The sequence below is a fragment of the Lissotriton helveticus genome, chromosome 9, assembly GCF_964261635.1.
Source record: "Lissotriton helveticus chromosome 9, aLisHel1.1, whole genome shotgun sequence".
Taxonomy (NCBI): Eukaryota; Metazoa; Chordata; class Amphibia; order Caudata; family Salamandridae; genus Lissotriton; species Lissotriton helveticus.
The window spans coordinates 1,032,775,596-1,032,793,541 of NC_136070.1; positions in this window are offsets into that span (position 1 = coordinate 1,032,775,596).

Sequence of the window (17,946 nt, forward strand, 5' to 3'; positions counted from 1 at the left end):
ACACACTACGCGGTACTTTTGGTGGGAGAACATTCGGAAAGACACAGAAGAGTATGTATCTCGATGTCCTATATGCATTCAAGCCAAGGCTCAACATCAAAGAAGCAGTGGGTTACTACGTCCTATACCGGTACCTCCAGCTCCATGGCACACGGTTTCGATGGATTTCATCGTAGAAATGCCTCTCAGTTTCGGCAACAACACTATTCTAGTGGTGATAGATCATCTCACTAAGATGGGGCATTTTATTGCATTGACAAAGTTACCCACATCAGGTGAATTGGCTCTGACTTTTATGCAGCATGTAGTGCGGTTACATGGCATTCCTTCTGTGCTTATCACAGATAGAGGCTCCCAGTTCACCTCCAAATTTTGGAAGGCTTTGTGCGAGGTGATGAAAATAGATGCGCGTCTATCAACTAGTTACCACCCTCAGACTGACGGTAAAACTGAAAGACTAAACCAAACGTTAGAACAGTACCTGAGATGCTTTACACTGCAACAGGGGGAGGAATGGCGGACGTTGTTGTGGATGGCAGAATTTGCCTACAATAACACCACTCATTCTTCTTTGGGTTGTTCCCCCTTCTTTTGTCTCATGGGTTACCATCCCAATTCTTTGCCTTTTGATCAGCCATGTCCTTCTTCCCATCCCACAATACAGCAACATCATAGGCATCTACATTCAGTTTTACATGATGCTAAGGAGCAACTGGTGGCAGCCAGAAACCGCGATAAAGCACAGGCTGACAAGAAGAGATCTCCAGAGCCAGTCTATGCAGTGGGCGATAAGGTATGGTTGAGTACCAAACACTTGCGACTGAAAGGGAATACACGTCTGCAACCCAAGTTTGTTGGTCCTTATCCCATCGTGGCCGTGGTTAATCCAGTTGCCATGAAACTCAAACTGCCTTCCTCCTGGCATATACATCCCGTGTTTCATGTATCCCTGATGAAACCTTATGTGCAGGGCACGAGACCGATGGTCAGACCGCAGCCTGTGGATATCGAGGGGGAGGCCGAGTATGAGGTGGGAGCAGTGCTTGACTCCAGGAGGGTGAGGGGAGTCTTACAATACTTGATAGATTGGAAAGGATACGGTCCTGAGGAACGCTCATGGGAACCTCACTCCAACTTGCACTGTCCTGGGTTGTTGAGGCGTTTCCATTCCAGATTTCCTTCCAAGCCTGGTGAACCGCCGGGTCGTCGGTCATTGAGAGGGGGTTCTGTCACAACTTAGGCGTTAGGGGGGAACTACAAGTCCCAGAATGCCTGGTGGTAGTCTGTTTTCCCTTTCCTTTCTTCCTTGCGTTTCCTCCTCTATACCTATGCCTGAGTTGAAGCCCTCGGTGCTTGTCACCTGAGCTAGGTACTTTCTGGACCCTGGATCTTGCTTTTTGATCGTCATTCCGAACTTGCAGTTTGCTTTGTTACCGTTTTGTGCAGCCGCGCTGTGTCCCGCTCTGGAACCGAGCCACCAGCCGCGCTGTACTCTACTTTTGCCATGCGCTGATTCTCGTCCTGTATTCTGTGCTGGGAGACACTGGAGAGAAGAACGGTGTTTCGCTTGGTAAACAAGCCAAGTCCCGCTTTGGCACACTCTGCTGGGAGCCGCTGAGATCAACGTGGTGTCCCGCTGTTAAACTCTGAGAAAAGCGCACTGAACTTACGAATTGGGGTAGTGGATGAAGTCAATCCAGCTCCCCTTCGTGCATCGCTTGTTTTTGTATGTTTTGTGTTTTATAGACACGAGCTAGTGTGAGACTAGCGTGGGACTGAACTTGTGGTTATTTTTTACTCGCTACTTCCTGGTTGAGGATTGTGCGGTTACCTGCGCTGTGGAATAGCTTGGACAGGATTACTTTTCTCATACCACAACTACTGTCTTGGAATTGGACGAGTCAAGTCCACGAAGAACCCACAACGCCTCAGATAAGTAGCGATTCCACTGACTATTGGTAGTCTGCAAAGACTCTGTTGCTTTGTTTTCTGTCTAGGGTTCCTGGGCAGTTCCCTACCGTTTTTATTACTTTATTTTTCTCCTTTTGCCCTGCTGAGTGAGATGCGTGCTGGAGCTTTACCATGTAAGCATATTAGTTAACCAGTGATATACATTAGAGAGGCATTGCATATAGACAGAGAGTGATTCCTGTATGTTTGTGTCTCCTAACAGGAACCAGTACCCCGACGTAGGCGAGGCGTATCTCCTATTGTCGAGCCCTGTGGATGGTTTATGGCTGCCAGCCTTTTTCTGTTTTATTTCTCCATTTTTCCCCTTCCCTGGGCAGTGTCCTCTCAGGTGAAGTTCCGTTAAGACTCACCTGGGGTACACATCCAGAGAGGAGAGAAACTATCTTCACATCGCTCCCGCTGTATCTGGACACACCAGGTTAGTCAATCTGCATATCCTGACACATATTTACAAGGAATTTGCTCCACGGGGAAAGGTCTTTTAATTTAATATGGGAAAAATAACATCAGAGACACTGAAATGCCTTATAAAGAAGCATACACCATTATGTCCGTGTCATAAATTTTAAAACCATTCCTTTTCCCCAAAAACGATTTTCAAGTCATAATTTGAAAACACTCCACATGGGGAAATGACTTAAAATGTCCTTAAGACACATGAAAGCGTTTTTTGATTGCCTTTGCAGCATGTTTGGGTCACTTTTTACATGGCTATGTAATGCAAACAATCAAAATCTAAATTTACCATGCACAGGTGGGAGCATATTTACAAGGAATTTGCTCCACGGGGAAAAGTCTTTTAATTTAATATGGGAAAAATAACATCAGAAACACTGAAATGCCTTATAAAGAAGCATACACCATTATGTCCTTGTCATAAATTTTAAAACCATTCCTTTTCCTCAAAAACGATTTTCAAGTCATAATTTGAAAACACTCCACATGGGGAAATGACTTAAAATGTCCTTAAGACACATGAAAGCGTTTTTTGATTGCCTTTGCAGCATGTTTGGGTCATTTTTTACATGGCTATGTAATGCAAGCAATCAAAATCTAAATTTGCCATGCACAGGTGGGAGCATATTTACAAGCAATTTGCTCCACAGGGAAAGGTCTTACATTAAAATGGGAAAAATAACATCAGAGACACTGAAATGCCTTATAAAGAAGCATACACCATTATGTCCTTGTCATAAATTTTAAAACCATTCCTTTTCCTCAAAAACGATTTTCAAGTCATAATTTGAAAACACTCCACAGCTCCTATGCACAAAAACACCCTGTCAGTACTAATACTTCACATTTTTTCCAATTACATTTTCTCAAAGAAACAAAATCTATTTGTAAAACACTTGAGGCAAAGCAACATTTTAAAAACACAACTTTCTTCATAATTTTCTCCTTAAAGCACACTATTCTCCATCTAAATTAAATAAATCTTTTCTCACCTTAGCAAATACTTTATGAGCTTCAAAACAGTCTCAGAAACACACCACTTTGTCTTTAGCAGAGCAAAAGGTATGCACTCCAGAGTCTGCAGCTATCAAAAGCACAGAAATGCTGTAATTCTTCACACATATCTCTCATGTCACCCAATCAAAACTCTTCCCTCACTTTTTTCAAATCAAAACCCTTCCCCCCTCTGCCCTCTCTGCCTTTTTTGCATAGCAACCACCTCTTGGAAGACCTCTGGTGTTTGCAAGTTCACACAACAATGTTTCAATTGAACTCTGAACTCTCAGTGCACCTGCATATCCAGTGCAATCTTTCATTTAATGATTTTTTATTGACCACTCAAAATACATCTTTCAAAGAACTCATCCATGCACCCTAACTTTCTGTTTTCAGCAATCAAAATCCACCAATCACTGTTACTGCTTCATTAACACAGAAACTCCACAGTTTTTTTCATTTTAAACTCTTATTTTTTCAACTGCTATTTCATTGCCACACTTCATCTGACTGCAGCACAACCTTCTCTCACCATGTTTTCTGTCTGGATTGTTGGACATAGTTACATCTACTGGGCTCAAAGGTATGCTTATAACAGAAATTTACCTAACCTCAATTTACAAGATGTGGAAATTAAGTGGTTTGGCCACAGAGGATTAAAATGTCACCAATTGATACCATTGGTGAAAACCTTTATGCATTTGCCAAAACCTGACCTGTTAATTTTGCACTGTGGAGGTAATGACTTGGGCACTTTGACTGGGGTAGGTCTGGAAATGCTTTTAAAGGACACCTTTGAGCAATTAATGGCACTTTTTCCTCAGACTGCCTTGGTATATTCAAATATATGCCAAAGACAGAAATGGAGGTGGTCGAACCAATTTTGTCCACAAATTGAGAAGTCGAGGAAGCATGTAAACAAATCTGTTTCAGCTTACATGAGAGTCCATGGAATGGGCTCCGTGTACAACAATAACTTGCGTTACTACATGCAAGATATCTACAGAGGAGATGGAGTTCACTTCTCAGATGAGGGCAACAGAATTTTCATTCTGAATTTAAGACTGTGCATTGGTACCTACTTATAAGTACCTAAATGTACCATAAACCCAAAAGCTCTTCTCAGAGCTACCCTACATCTGATCACTCACAATAATTATTTTACTCTAACTTTTTTCACTAATTTTCAACAAAGTACGCTCCCCGGGGCGCTACCCGGTACGCGAACCCGAAGCTAACCTCGCGAATTTTTTTTAAAAAATGTTTTTTTTCGCACATATGGGCCTCCTCAGCCACCCTCACAAAACCTAGGGGGTCAAGATAAGTCTACCGTGCCCCCTTATACCCATTCTAAACATTAGTTGCCCTCCATCTTGTATCTTAATTCGACCGAAACACAAAATGGTGGACTCCCGTAACGCTTCAGGTTCGCGTACCGGGGCGCTCGCCAGTTCGCTTACCGGGTCGCTCCCCGGGAAGCGCTCCAACAAAAAAGGTGGGAAAGTAATTTACAGAAAAACGACTGGAGACACTTTCACCAAATATAGATTACCTCATACTACATACCAATCCCTATCATTTTCACAAATTTGATTGAAATTCCATTTAGCCATTTAGCCTGTAGACCTCTCTAAATACCGTGAGGTAAATTACTTCACACAACACATCTGAAGTGTTGGAATTGACAACCAATGAAAATGTTACTTTCATTTTCTACTTTTTTTACCTGACATTTGATTGGTTATATACCTGAATATATATAAAGGAAGAGAATGAAACACAGCCATTTTGACTACTACTTCCTGGTGTACATTTCAATTGGATTTTCACTAATCACTTCAACTTCTTTGTAAAGGTAAGTTGTTATTTTAAAAACTGAAGTATATTGTGCACTATCAGTTAATATGGTAAACTTTTTCTGATAGTTATATACTATCCCTCTGTAGTAGTTATAGATTTAGATAGACTTCTCTGTTATAGTTATGGATGGAGTTAGGCTTCTCTTGTATAATTATGAAATTACTTTCGTTAAATGACATACAATTTTTTATATTCCTACTTCCACTCTGATACTATACACTGCCCAAAGATAAATTCACTGATAAAAACTGCCTATCTAAAATTAATCCCCACAGTGCCCTATCTCTACTAATATATATTTTTTGTATCCAAATTTCAGGCAAAATGGAAGGCGAACACAAAGTTTCATTTCAAATTGTCCTGCAAGAGAGCAGCCAAGAAATAATTGATCCAAATTATATAGAATTTATGGATGAAACTTGGGACCAAGAACTACTGCAATGTGTGCAAGCAGTAGATGACCTCCTTCAAAATGAGGACATTTTACACCCTCAGAGATTACAAACTATGTTCAATGATAATAATGACATTTCAGACAGTGAAATGTTAGAAAGTTTATTAAATTTTGAAACACAATCACAATAATAAATAATTGCTTAAAAAATAAAGAAATTAAAAAATAATCAACAAAACCAACAATCAATTAACATGCAGTATTTGAAAAGTCTATCATTCTTTTTTCCTTATAGTACGCTCCCCAGAACGCTTCCCGGTTCGCGAACCGGGCGCTTCCCATGCAAAAAAACAAAAAAATATTATTTATTTTTTTGCCCTGCGGGGCCCTTTTAAAGCCTCCACATCAAACCTAGGGGGTCAGGGAGGATCTACTATGCCCACTTATGGTCATTTCCCCCTTTGTTTTGGCCTCCTCTTGTCTCTCGATCCTACCGAGAGACAAGATGGCGGCCGCTCCGGACTGTTTAGAATGTTGACAGACACCGGAGAGCCAATCAGCTTCGCTTCGCGAAGTTCCGTTACGCGTAAAGTACGCGAACCGGAGCGCTGCCCAGAGTGCGCTTACAGATATATATCTTTTTTTGAACGTTAATTTCACAAAATCCACTGGAGCACATATATTGAGACCTAGCAAAGGCACATCGGGCTAACAGTCCCTACAATTTTGCCAAGTTTCGTGCAAATCCATTCAGCCGTTCGGGCTAAAAGTGAGGCCAACCGCCCTATGGAAATTAACATTGGAAAAACACGTTTTTGGGACCCCCCTTTTTTCTCGGCCCCCCCTTCACGAACCCCCCCCAAATTTTCAGGGGCTGCTCAGAAACAACATGTTCCATTTTCCTGAAAATTTCAGCCAATTCCGTCCACAAACGCCAAAGTTATTAGACATAGAATTTTCAAAAATCCCATAGGGAAAAAATCCTAACTATATATACCTACTGGCGACCGCCAGTAGGTAATATATATATATATATATATATATATATACATACATATATATATATATATATATATATATATATTACCTACTGGCGGTCGCCAGTAGGTATATATAGTTAGGATTTTTTCTCTATGGGTTTTTTGAAAATTCTATGTCTAATAACTTTGGCGTTTGTGGACGGAATTGGCTGAAATTTTCAGGAAAATGGCACATTTTGTTTCTGAGCAGCCCTTGAAAATTCGGGGGGGGTTCGTCCAGTGGGGGCCGAGAAAAAAGGGGGGTCCCAAAACGTGTTTTTAACATTGAGTTTTCCGTAGGGCGGTTGGCCTCACTTTTAGCCCGAACGGCTGAATGGATTTGCACGAAACTTGGCAAAATTGTAGGGACTGGTAGCCCGATGTGCCTTTTGTAGGTCTCAATATATGTGCTCCAGTGGATTTTGAGAAATTAACGTTTAAAAAAAGATATATATCTGTAACAGCGGACCGGGCAGCGCTCTGGTTCGCGGACTTTTCGCGCAACGGAGCTTTGTGAAGCGAAGCTGATTGGTTCTCCGGCGTCTGTCAACATTCCAAACAGTCCGTAGCGGCCGCCATCTTGTCTCTCGGTAGGATCGAGAGACAAGAGGAGGTCAAAACAAAGGGGGAAATAACTATAAGGGGGCATAGTAGATCCTCGCTGACCCCCTAGGTTTGATGTGGAGGTTTTAAAAGGGCCCCGCGGGGCAAAAAAAAATAATAATAATAATAATCGAACGGCTGAATGGATTTGCACGAAACTTGGCAAAATTGTAGGGACTGGTAGCCCGATGTGCCTTTGCTAGGTCTCAATATATGTGCTTCAGTGGATTTTGAGAAATTAACGTTCAAAAAAAGATATATATCTGTAACAGCGCACCGCTTCGCGTACTTTTCGCGTTACGGAGCTTTGCGAAGCGAAGCTGATTGGCTCTCCGGTGTCTGTAAACATTCCAAACAGTACGTAGCGGCCGCTATCTTGTCTCTCGGTAGGATCGAGAGACAAGAGGAGGCCAAAGCGAAGGGGCAAATGACCATAAGGGGGCATAGTAGATCCTCGCTGACCCCCTAGGTTTGATGTGGAGGTTTTAAAAGGGCCCCGCGGGGCAAAAAAAAAAAATAATAATAATAATCGAACGGCTGAATGGATTTGCACGAAACTTGGTAAAATATTAGGGACTGATAGCCCGATGTGCCTTTGCTATGTCTCAATATATGTGCTTCAGTGCATTTTGAGAAATTAACGTTCAAAAACAAGATATATATCTGTAACAGCGCTCCGCTTCGCGGAGATAAAATTATATCTGTATTACCTAGCTGTTGCTAACACCAGTTAGCAACGGCTAGTAGGAGATAGCGACCATCTTGGGTCCCACTTTGCATGTGAGTGATATTTATCACTAATGACATGCAAAGTGGGCATGCCAAGATGTTAGCGACTGGAAACAGTCGCTAACATCGCTATCTCCTATTATCAACTTTTGGAAATATTCGAGATAAGCGCGAATATCTCCAAAAAGTAACAGCTGCCCTGAGCAGTTCTTAGCCATGTTATCCAATGGGAGGTGGATAACATGGCTAAGAGCATTAGCTCGGTAATGCATGAATATCGCGGAGTTTTCAGCGATATTAATGCATTGCGCTCGTTTTTTATCGTATTTGCGATAAACCTTGATAATAGCAAGGTTTATCTGCGATAATTTCTGACGGTAAAAAAATCTTTGCAATGCATCGTTAGGGATAAATATCGCTTAACTTTGGTAATATGCCCCAACGTCTGTTAACGTTCGATTCGAAGGAAATCAGGAATTGTTGAAAAACATTGTGTGCGCCATCTTGTCTTTTTTCAAATGCCACACTTTTGTCGTGCACGGCAGCCATTTTAGATGCCTTGACCAGACCCACTCTGTGCACGCTGTCGATCCTTAGCATGGCTCCCCACCCTCGCAAGCATCTCACCCAGGCAGTGGTCACCCCCGCTCTCTGTCTTATGCATGGGTAATAAACCTCCCCCCATCTGCGCTGCTCTTCCCTGAGAATCACACCCTGTGCCCGCCCGACACCTCCCTTTCGCCCTATTCACTACCGCACCCTCTGACACTCCTTTTCCTCTGTGTCCGATTGTCCAGGCCGGTCCTAGGCTATCAGCTAGCCCTGCAGATGTAGTTTATGGCCACAGCTGTAAAGAATCACCCCTCTTCAAAGGAGTTATAGTAGATCAAGGCCCACACTCGATGAGATCCGTCACAGCAGAAGCGTTGCTATTATCTGAAAACCATCCTGTATTGTGATTGGGGAGGGGACCGAGCGTGAAGCGGAAGATTCCAGGGATGACTCTTTGTACATCAAAGTTTTTACAATTATGTGTCACATTAAAAATATATAGCATTCCGACAAAGTAGTAAGATTATAAAACTTTAATAATTTATAAATATATACAAGAAAACAAAAATAGTAATAACATATAAACATTTTTAGGGAAAAACAACGAAGTAGCGGTCGGCTGTGCGAATAGTCCCAACGCAGCACAACGTCCAGATTTCCGGCGTGGGGCGTCGCGGGGGGTGGGTCATCAGTAGCAAACTGTTGTGCGAATAGTTCCAAGGCAGCAGAACGCGCCGAAATCTAGATGACACGAAAGTGATGTCTAGTAAGTTGCCACCCAGCAAATAACGGCGTGGGGCGTCGCGGGGGGTGGGTCATCAGTAGCAAACTGTTGTGCGAATAGTTCCAAGGCAGCAGAACGATGGCACCAAGGTGATGTCCAGTAAGTTGCCGCACTGGTTTTGGTATCCTACAATGCTGCTCCGAATAACGGCGTGGAGCGCCCCGGGGGAGGCGGCGTGAACGGGCCTCTCCAGGTGGAGTCTCATCTGTTTTAGTGGGGCGCCCCTTTACCGTTTCAGTTGCCATTCCGTCCGCTTTTGGTCCACTGTGTCAAAATCCGCCATTCAGCTGAGTTGCGCCCACTCTTGCGGTGCAGCGATAGGCGGCTGCCACAGGACTCTCAAAATGGCGGCAGGCTCTTTCCTTTTTGGGCGTGGTCCACTGAAATGGCCCTGGGACACCTTGGAAATCGGACGCTTGTCTGCTAGGTCTTGACCCCATTCTCGAAAGCGTCCCCTCCGCCTTGAGAATTCATCAAAAGTTTTGGGGGCCCCGACTCCTGCAGGCTTCTGGTGGGGAGCGGCTGCCATGATTGCTCGCGGAATGACCACGACGGAGCTACGAGATGGTGGTGCTCTCATGCTGACGCCAGTTTAGTCTGAAACATCCAGAAACAAGGTGGGGCTTTCATCGTTTGGGGGGAAAAAAAAGTTTTCATCCAATGAAAAGTGTTGTTTTTAGGTCATATGATCAAGCCTTCCATCATTCGGAAACCAAAAGTAAAATGAACCAATGAAAAGTTTTATAAACAAGTCACATGACCTGTTATGCGGCATAGGGTATAAAATGCGGAGAAAATACGTTGGCACGTGAGGCGGCGTCAGTAGCGGACCGATGTGCGAATAGGCCGAAGGCAATACAACGCGCCAAGATCCGGATGGCACCGAGGTGGTGTCCAGCAAGTTGCAGCACTGGTGTGGCCATCCTACAATGCTGAAAGTCGGCGTGGGGCGCCCCGTTGGCCTGTGAGTTTGCGTCAGTAGCGGACCGATGTGCGAATAGGCCGAAGGCAGCACAACGCGCCAAGATCCGGATGGCACCGAGGTGGTGTCTAGTAAGTTGTCGCACTTCTGTGGCCATCCTACAATGTTGAAAGTCGGCGTGGGGCGCCCCGTTGGCCTGTGAGATGGCGTCAGTAGCGGACCGATGTGCGAATGGGGCCAAAGGCAGCGCAACAATATTTTCTGACTGACACCACAAGGCGCTGAGATGCCAAGATCCGGATGGCACCGAGGTGATGTCTAAGTTGCGGACTGATGTGCGAATGGGGCCAAAGGCAGCGTAACAATATTTTTTGTATGGAAGATACCACTAGGCGTTGAGATGCCAAGATTCGGATGGCACTGAGGTGATGTCTAGCAAGTTGGTGTGGTCATCCTACAATGCTGAAACTCGGCGTGGGTCGCCCCATTAGCCTGTGAGATGGCGTCAGTAGCGGACCGATGTGCGAATAGGCCGAAGGCAGCACAACGCGCCAAGATCCGGATGTCACCGTGGTGGTTTCATAGTTGAGAGGCACTTCATCTGCAGTGGGGCGCCGAGATCCGGATGGCACCGAGGTGATGTCTAGCAAGTTGCTGTACTGGTGTGGTCATCCTACAATGCTGAAACTCGGCGTGGGTCGCCCCATTAGCCTGTGAGATGGCGTCAGTAGCGGACCGATGTGCGAATAGGCCGAAGGCAGCACAACGCGCCAAGATCCGGATGTCACCGTGGTGGTTTCATAGTTGAGAGGCACTTCATCTGCAGTGGGGCGCCGAGATCCGGATGGCACCGAGGTGATGTCTAGCAAGTTGCTGTACTTGTGTGGTCATCCTACAATGCTGAAACTCGGCGTGGGTCGCCCCATTAGCCTGTGAGATGGCTGTTCTTTGGATTTGGGCCTGGTCCACCAAAATGGCCCTGGGACACCTTAGAACTCGGACGCTCGATTTTTTTTTCCTTTCCTGTACATGCAAAAAAAGGTAAATGCCCGGTACGTTACACGCTTCATCTGCCACGATGAAATCTCCAGAGGAACCGAAAAAAAATATAGTTGTGGTAACTATACCATGCATCGTCATATGGAGAGGTGGCACCAATTAATTATAGTGCTGCATAAAAGAGAGATTTGGAGGAGAACCCCTGACCTGCTAGTACATTCATCAAAGAAGTGGCACTGAGAGCTTCAGAGGCAAGGGAAACGGTCCCAAATATTTAGAAGAACTTTGGAAAGATTAAAATGACATGTTTAGATTGTGGCAAATTAATTTCATGTGGACAGATGAGTGTTACTCTAATAAATACAGCATATGAACATCATCATAGTCGATGGTTGGTAGAGACATTTTGACTATATCCTGGACCTGCCCGTCCTCGCCCAAAATGGCGCCGGAATAAATGGGACTCGTAACTCCTTGTTGTGTACTGGTTGCAGAACCTTGAAATCACGAGATACGTATGCAGTTTTGAAGCACATGGCGGGCGGGGACGAGAATTGATTGAATATTTCGACATCCCTATTGATATTAAGTTCTGATGTGTTATTGATTACTGTACTGTTGAAAGTTCGAATTAACGTCACCCATGGTACTTGCCCGCAAATGTATATCTAGATAATTTTATTGTAACTGGCCCTGTCGTATTTTAATTATAAAATGTACGTCCACCGATTCCGTAACTGTTAGACACCTTAGTTCTTGCAACCTAATGGCCCGCCCGTTACGTTCCTCTACAGTGTAAATGTCTATTCATCATATACGATTACAGTTTGCTCTGTGGCAGGCCCACGTGGTTATAGGCTCGTATTTGTATAATGAAATTTTCACAATAAAGGTTTTTAAAAGAAAACATGGTAGTAGTATATACATTGGTAAAGTTTTTAATAATAGTGACTGTTTTAGAATCATTAAAAGGCAAGTGAAATAAAGCAGACCAATTACATGAAGGGTAAAAGGTATAATACGAAGGAACGCAGTAAAGATAAATGGTCAAGGGCTGTTGTGTTTTCTATTCCTGCAACATAAAGTGATCGATAAGAATCTCATATTCAGGCGTATCGGCGACTAAGACAGCAGGTCGACCCTCTTTTGCTCAACGGCTCCGTCATGGGACGAAGAAACGCTCTTTTTCTCGAAAAAAGAATATATTTTACTTGCAGGACAGTTGTAAAATTTCCGGGAAAGTACATTAGCCTGGAACATTATAACATATATTTAAGAAAAAATAATGTTCGGAAGTAATGAAAAGCGTAATTTTTAGGTCATATGACCAAGCCTTTCATCATTACAATAAGAAAAGTAAAATGAACCAATGAAAAGTTTTATTAACAAGTCACATGACTTGTTATGCTTACGTTACGCGCTGCGCGCCCCGGATGACTTCCGGATGCGCTAACGCGGCGCGTCATATGACGCATTACGCGACAACGCAGGTACAGAATATAGTCAAAATGTCTCCACCAACCAGCGGTCGGAACACAACCCCTTTCAGCAGGCTAAATAGTTCTGTTAAATGACAACAGAAGGGACAGGCAACAAGAACCATCAGTCAAAGAGGGGAGAGCTAGTTCTTCTCTACCGGGTTACATTGGGGCGCTACCGGAACTGATCGAATTGGTAGTCTACAGTGTTTCTGGATGTTTCAGACTGAAGCTGGGGTTAGCATGAGAGCAGCACCATTTCGTAGCTCCGTCGTGGTCATTCCGCAACCAATCATGGCAGCCGTTCTTTATCGTTATTTTGGGCGGGGTGGGTGGCGGAGCCGAGCTGTTTTGCAGCCATCATTGTGTGGAGTTCAGTTCATCTCACTAGTTTTGAATTTGTCATGAGGGGTTGTTCCTAATGTTTCTATTTTAGCGAGGTCAAAAAGAGATCCCATTAGTGGCCTACTGATTTTGCTCGATTCCTTTTCTTTTTTTTTTACACGATTTTTCGTTATCTGCAAAGACTAAACAGAGTATTGCGACTCTGTGTTTGTTTGTAAATAGAGAATGAACCAAAGAGAACTAATTCTAAAACAGTAAATACTTGGATAACAATCAATCAAATGGAGAGAGAAGCAGGCACGACGGATTACAATGGGGGCAAAGACCTGCGTTAACTACCTTTCACTATCTGCAAAGAGAGAGTACTCCTAATAGAAATGAGGGGGGGGGGGGCACCATTCAAAGCAGATCAGTGTGCATAAACACGAAAATGTTTTCACTTACCACGTACTTGACATTCGACAGCTTATGATATTTGCTATTAAAAAACCATTGAAATTCACTGAAAAAACCATAGGTTATAGACCATATATAGTTAGGAATTAGCATTTACAAAACCTTGAAAATTCACTGAAAAAACCATAGGTTATAGACCATATATAGTTAGGAATTAGCATTTAAAAAACCTTATTTTACTCACACAAAACCATTGAAATTCCATATATAGTTAGTTGCACTAACTATATATCGCGCACCTGCAATCCACTGCTGATCATGTCACATATTACATCATTCATGACATGGTCAGTGACATCACTGATGACATCACTGATGACATCTCAAATGACATCACTGATGACATCACTGATGACATCTCATTTGACATCATTCTTGTGCTAATACGATAAACCTCTTCAGACTCTAATATAACCTTAGATACACTCAGTGTATACAGACACTCACACACTGCCACTCATCCATGGAGTTACTCACACACCCAGTCAGTCATGCAAAGAAACAATCTCATCTCCATTTCTTCAACTATACAGTTAAACACACCTTACTTATTGAAACATATACTAACACATATTTACTCTCTTATACAATCCCTGATACAAGTTCACAATGATCGATACAACCACTCACTCATTCGGTGGCTCTCATGCACAGTTATTTATATATGCCAACTCTCACATGTACTGTGTTTTACATATGTACTTACTATGACATGTAGCATTGAGATATCCATTCACTCATCAATACACTCATGCACACAGTCAACTGCCCATGTAGCTGTTTCCACATGCACTCTTGAACTCATACACCTAGTGAATAAACTGTTCACACATCTATGCATAGAGTCACACACCTTCCAGCCACCCCCACACAAACTCAATCTCCCATAGAAATACTTGGGCAACCAATTAATAACACATATAGCCTCTCGTATAGCTAATGATCAACACATGCAGCAGTTTACAGAACAACAGACATAATGATGCACAAATTAAGACAGTTTAGTCACTAACCCATGCATTCAGTGAGACACATTTAATCACTCACTCATACAGTCAGTCACGCACCTACTAAATCCTTCATCCAGACACTTATACATCCACTCATTCTTCAATATGTAAGACATATTTTAACTTTACAGAAACATACAGTCACTGGATGTTGTCATCAGTGATGTCATCAGTGATGTCATTTGAGATGTCATCAGTGATGTCATCAGTGATGTCACTGACCATGTCATGAATGATGTAATATGTGACATGATCAGCAGTGGATTGCAGGTGCGCGATATATAGTTAGTGCAACTAACTATATATGGAATTTCAATGGTTTTGTGTGAGTAAAATAAGGTTTTTTAAATGCTAATTCCTAACTATATATGGTCTATAACCTATGGTTTTTTCAGTGAATTTTCAAGGTTTTGTAAATGCTAATTCCTAACTATATATGGTCTATAACCTATGGTTTTTTCAGTGAATATATATATATATATATATATAAAGAAGCAAAATGTTCAGTTAAAAATGATAATACATTCTGTAATTGTCTAGGAATTTGTAATTGGGAGCCAAAAAGTTCACAGAAGTCATACACAGAAGTCATACGGTTAGGAACCACTGCCTTATTACATTTAATAAGTGATAACTTTTGATTGGGAATAGATCAGAATATCAAATTGGACTCAAATGAATTGTTATTGTAATTTTAAATCCATACTAATATAATAAAGAGAGAGCCCAAACCTTTGAGGCGGGTAATCTCAGGAACCACAGCACCAATCACAACACCCTATACAGCGTTGGAAAGGGCAGTTGCAGCAGGAGGACGTAGGCTATGCAGACGCCCACCATATACATTTAAAAGGTAAAAGAACCGTGCCAGCAAAGTAGTCCCTTGTGGGCGTGTCTGCGTTGTGCTGTGGGCGTGTGCTGGGGGCGTGACAAACGCTGGGGGCGTGTGGTACGTTCCGCTTTTCATGCCATGTCTCAGATCGTGTGCTGTGGGCGTGTGCTGGGGGCGTGGGTGTGTGTGGGGCGCGGGATTACGGAAAAAAAAGCGAGCCGTGCCCAATATTTCATTGTTTTTTCTTCCCAGGTTCTGTACATTCCAGCTCCGGGTGTCCACCCTGCTCCCTTTAAATACCCCTGCACCCCATAATCATAACCCACCCTTACTCCTTAAAATACCCCAACACCCTTAAACACTAACCCATCTTAACCCTATAAATATACCCTGTACCCCAAAACCCAAACCTATCCCTAAACCCTAAAAATACCCCTGTACCCCAAAACCCAAACCTAGCCCTGAACCCTATAAATACCCCTCTCCCCCAAAACCCAAACCTACCCCTGAACCCTAAAAATACCCCTGTACCCCAAAACCCAAAACTACCCCTGAACCCTAAAATACCCCTGTACCCCAAAACCCAAACCTAGCACTGTACCCTTAAAATACCCCTTTACCCCAAAACCCAAACCTACCCCTGGACCCTAAAAATACCCCTGTACCCCAAAACCCAAACCTAGCCCTGAACCATAAAAATAACCCTGTACCCCAAAACCCAAATCTACCCCGGAACCCTAAAATACCCCTGTACCCCAAAACCCAAACCTAGCCCTAGCCCTGAACCCTAAAAATACCCCTGTATCCCAAAACCCAAACCTAGCCCGGAACCCTTAAAATACCCCTGTACCCCAAAACACAAACCTACCCTTGAACCCTAAAAATACCCCTATACCCCAAATCCCAAACCTAGCCCTGAACCCTAAAAATACCCCTATACCCCTATCCCCCAAAACCCATACCTATCCCTAAACCCTAAAACTACCCCTGTACCCCATAACCCAAAACTATATCTGAACCCTTAAAATACCCAAACACCCCAAAACATATACCTCAGTACCACAAAACATATACCCGTATACCCATACTTACCTTATCCAAACATTAAAAAAAAACATGCTTTTACCATTCTTGCATTTACAACGAATTTCGTTGTAAATGGATGCGTGGTAAAAGCATATAAAATGTAATGCCATGCGTTATAATGGCATTGCGGAGTCAAGGTACTTTCGTAATGAAAGTATGCGTAGTGATGGTATGTGGAAAGAAAGTTGCGGAATAATGGGTGTTTACCCTACCCGTTAAGTACATTGGTGGCAGGGCGGCCCACATCTCCAGCAACATACTCATATTTTTTCACCACCGATTTGAAAAATGCACAGGACTCTCTCATTGATGGCCAGCACCGACATACACTTTTAGACACACCTCCCGCCACAAGTTCTAGAATTGCGAACTTTAGAGCTGGGGAGCTACGTTCGAATCTCGGCATCAGCTCAACATCCTGTGATTCCAGGCAAATGGCTTTGTCTCCCCGTGCCTACCACAAATGAATGTGTTCTTCTGTAATGTAAATTGTGCTCATATAATATTGCAAGGAAAAATAAAGTAGGGAAAATTGAGTTCACACACTACTGAACGCGTACTCTTAAGTGCATTAGCAGTGCACTGTGAATCGGAGCGTTTCACAGGCCTGTCACAGATAAGAAATGCTATCAAAACGAAATCCTACAAAACAATATACTACTGGCCGGCAGCAATTCATACCCGGACAACGTCGGGACGGGCTGCTAGTCTTATATAAAGGTAAAGTCCGATTTTAGGTCACAATTCTGAAAACGCCACTTTTAGAAAGTTAGTACTTTCTTGTCCCAAATATTTGCCGACTGCAGCCTGTGACCTGGGTCACAAGACTGTGAATAGCTCAGCAGTTGGCCTTTGTGTCTTCTGTCCAGACACGAAAGGGGACTAGGGGGTCGATTCCGATCCGGTAAAATAATCCGGCATACGAATCGTATCCGGAGCCGTTTCCGTACGACTCGTACAGACGCCGTACGTCCGGACGATTCCGATCCCGATCGGCCGACCCGTACGCGATTCGTACGGTACACGTCGATTCGTACGGAAAAGCGCACGATCACCTACACACCGTACGGCGCGTACCCCCCATGATCGCAGGGGTACGCGGCGTACCCCTGTGGTCATGCGGGGTACGTGCCGTACACCCAGCGTACATGGGGTACGTGCCGTACACCCACTGTACATGGGGTACGGTGCGTACCCCATGTATGCTGGGTGTACGGCACGTACCCCGCATGACCACAGGGGTACGCCGCGTACACCTGCGATCATGGGGGGTACGTGCCGTACCCGGGGGGGCGTTCCGTACCTGTTTCGGCGTGAACTCTGCGTTTACGACTGTTTTCGGCTCCCGTAGGAAAAGGGTCGTACGGCGCGTACCCGACACGAATCGTACTTGCTGGGTCGTAAAAACGTGCCGCGATGTCGTGTACAGCGGGTTCCGAGTGAGATTCGTATGG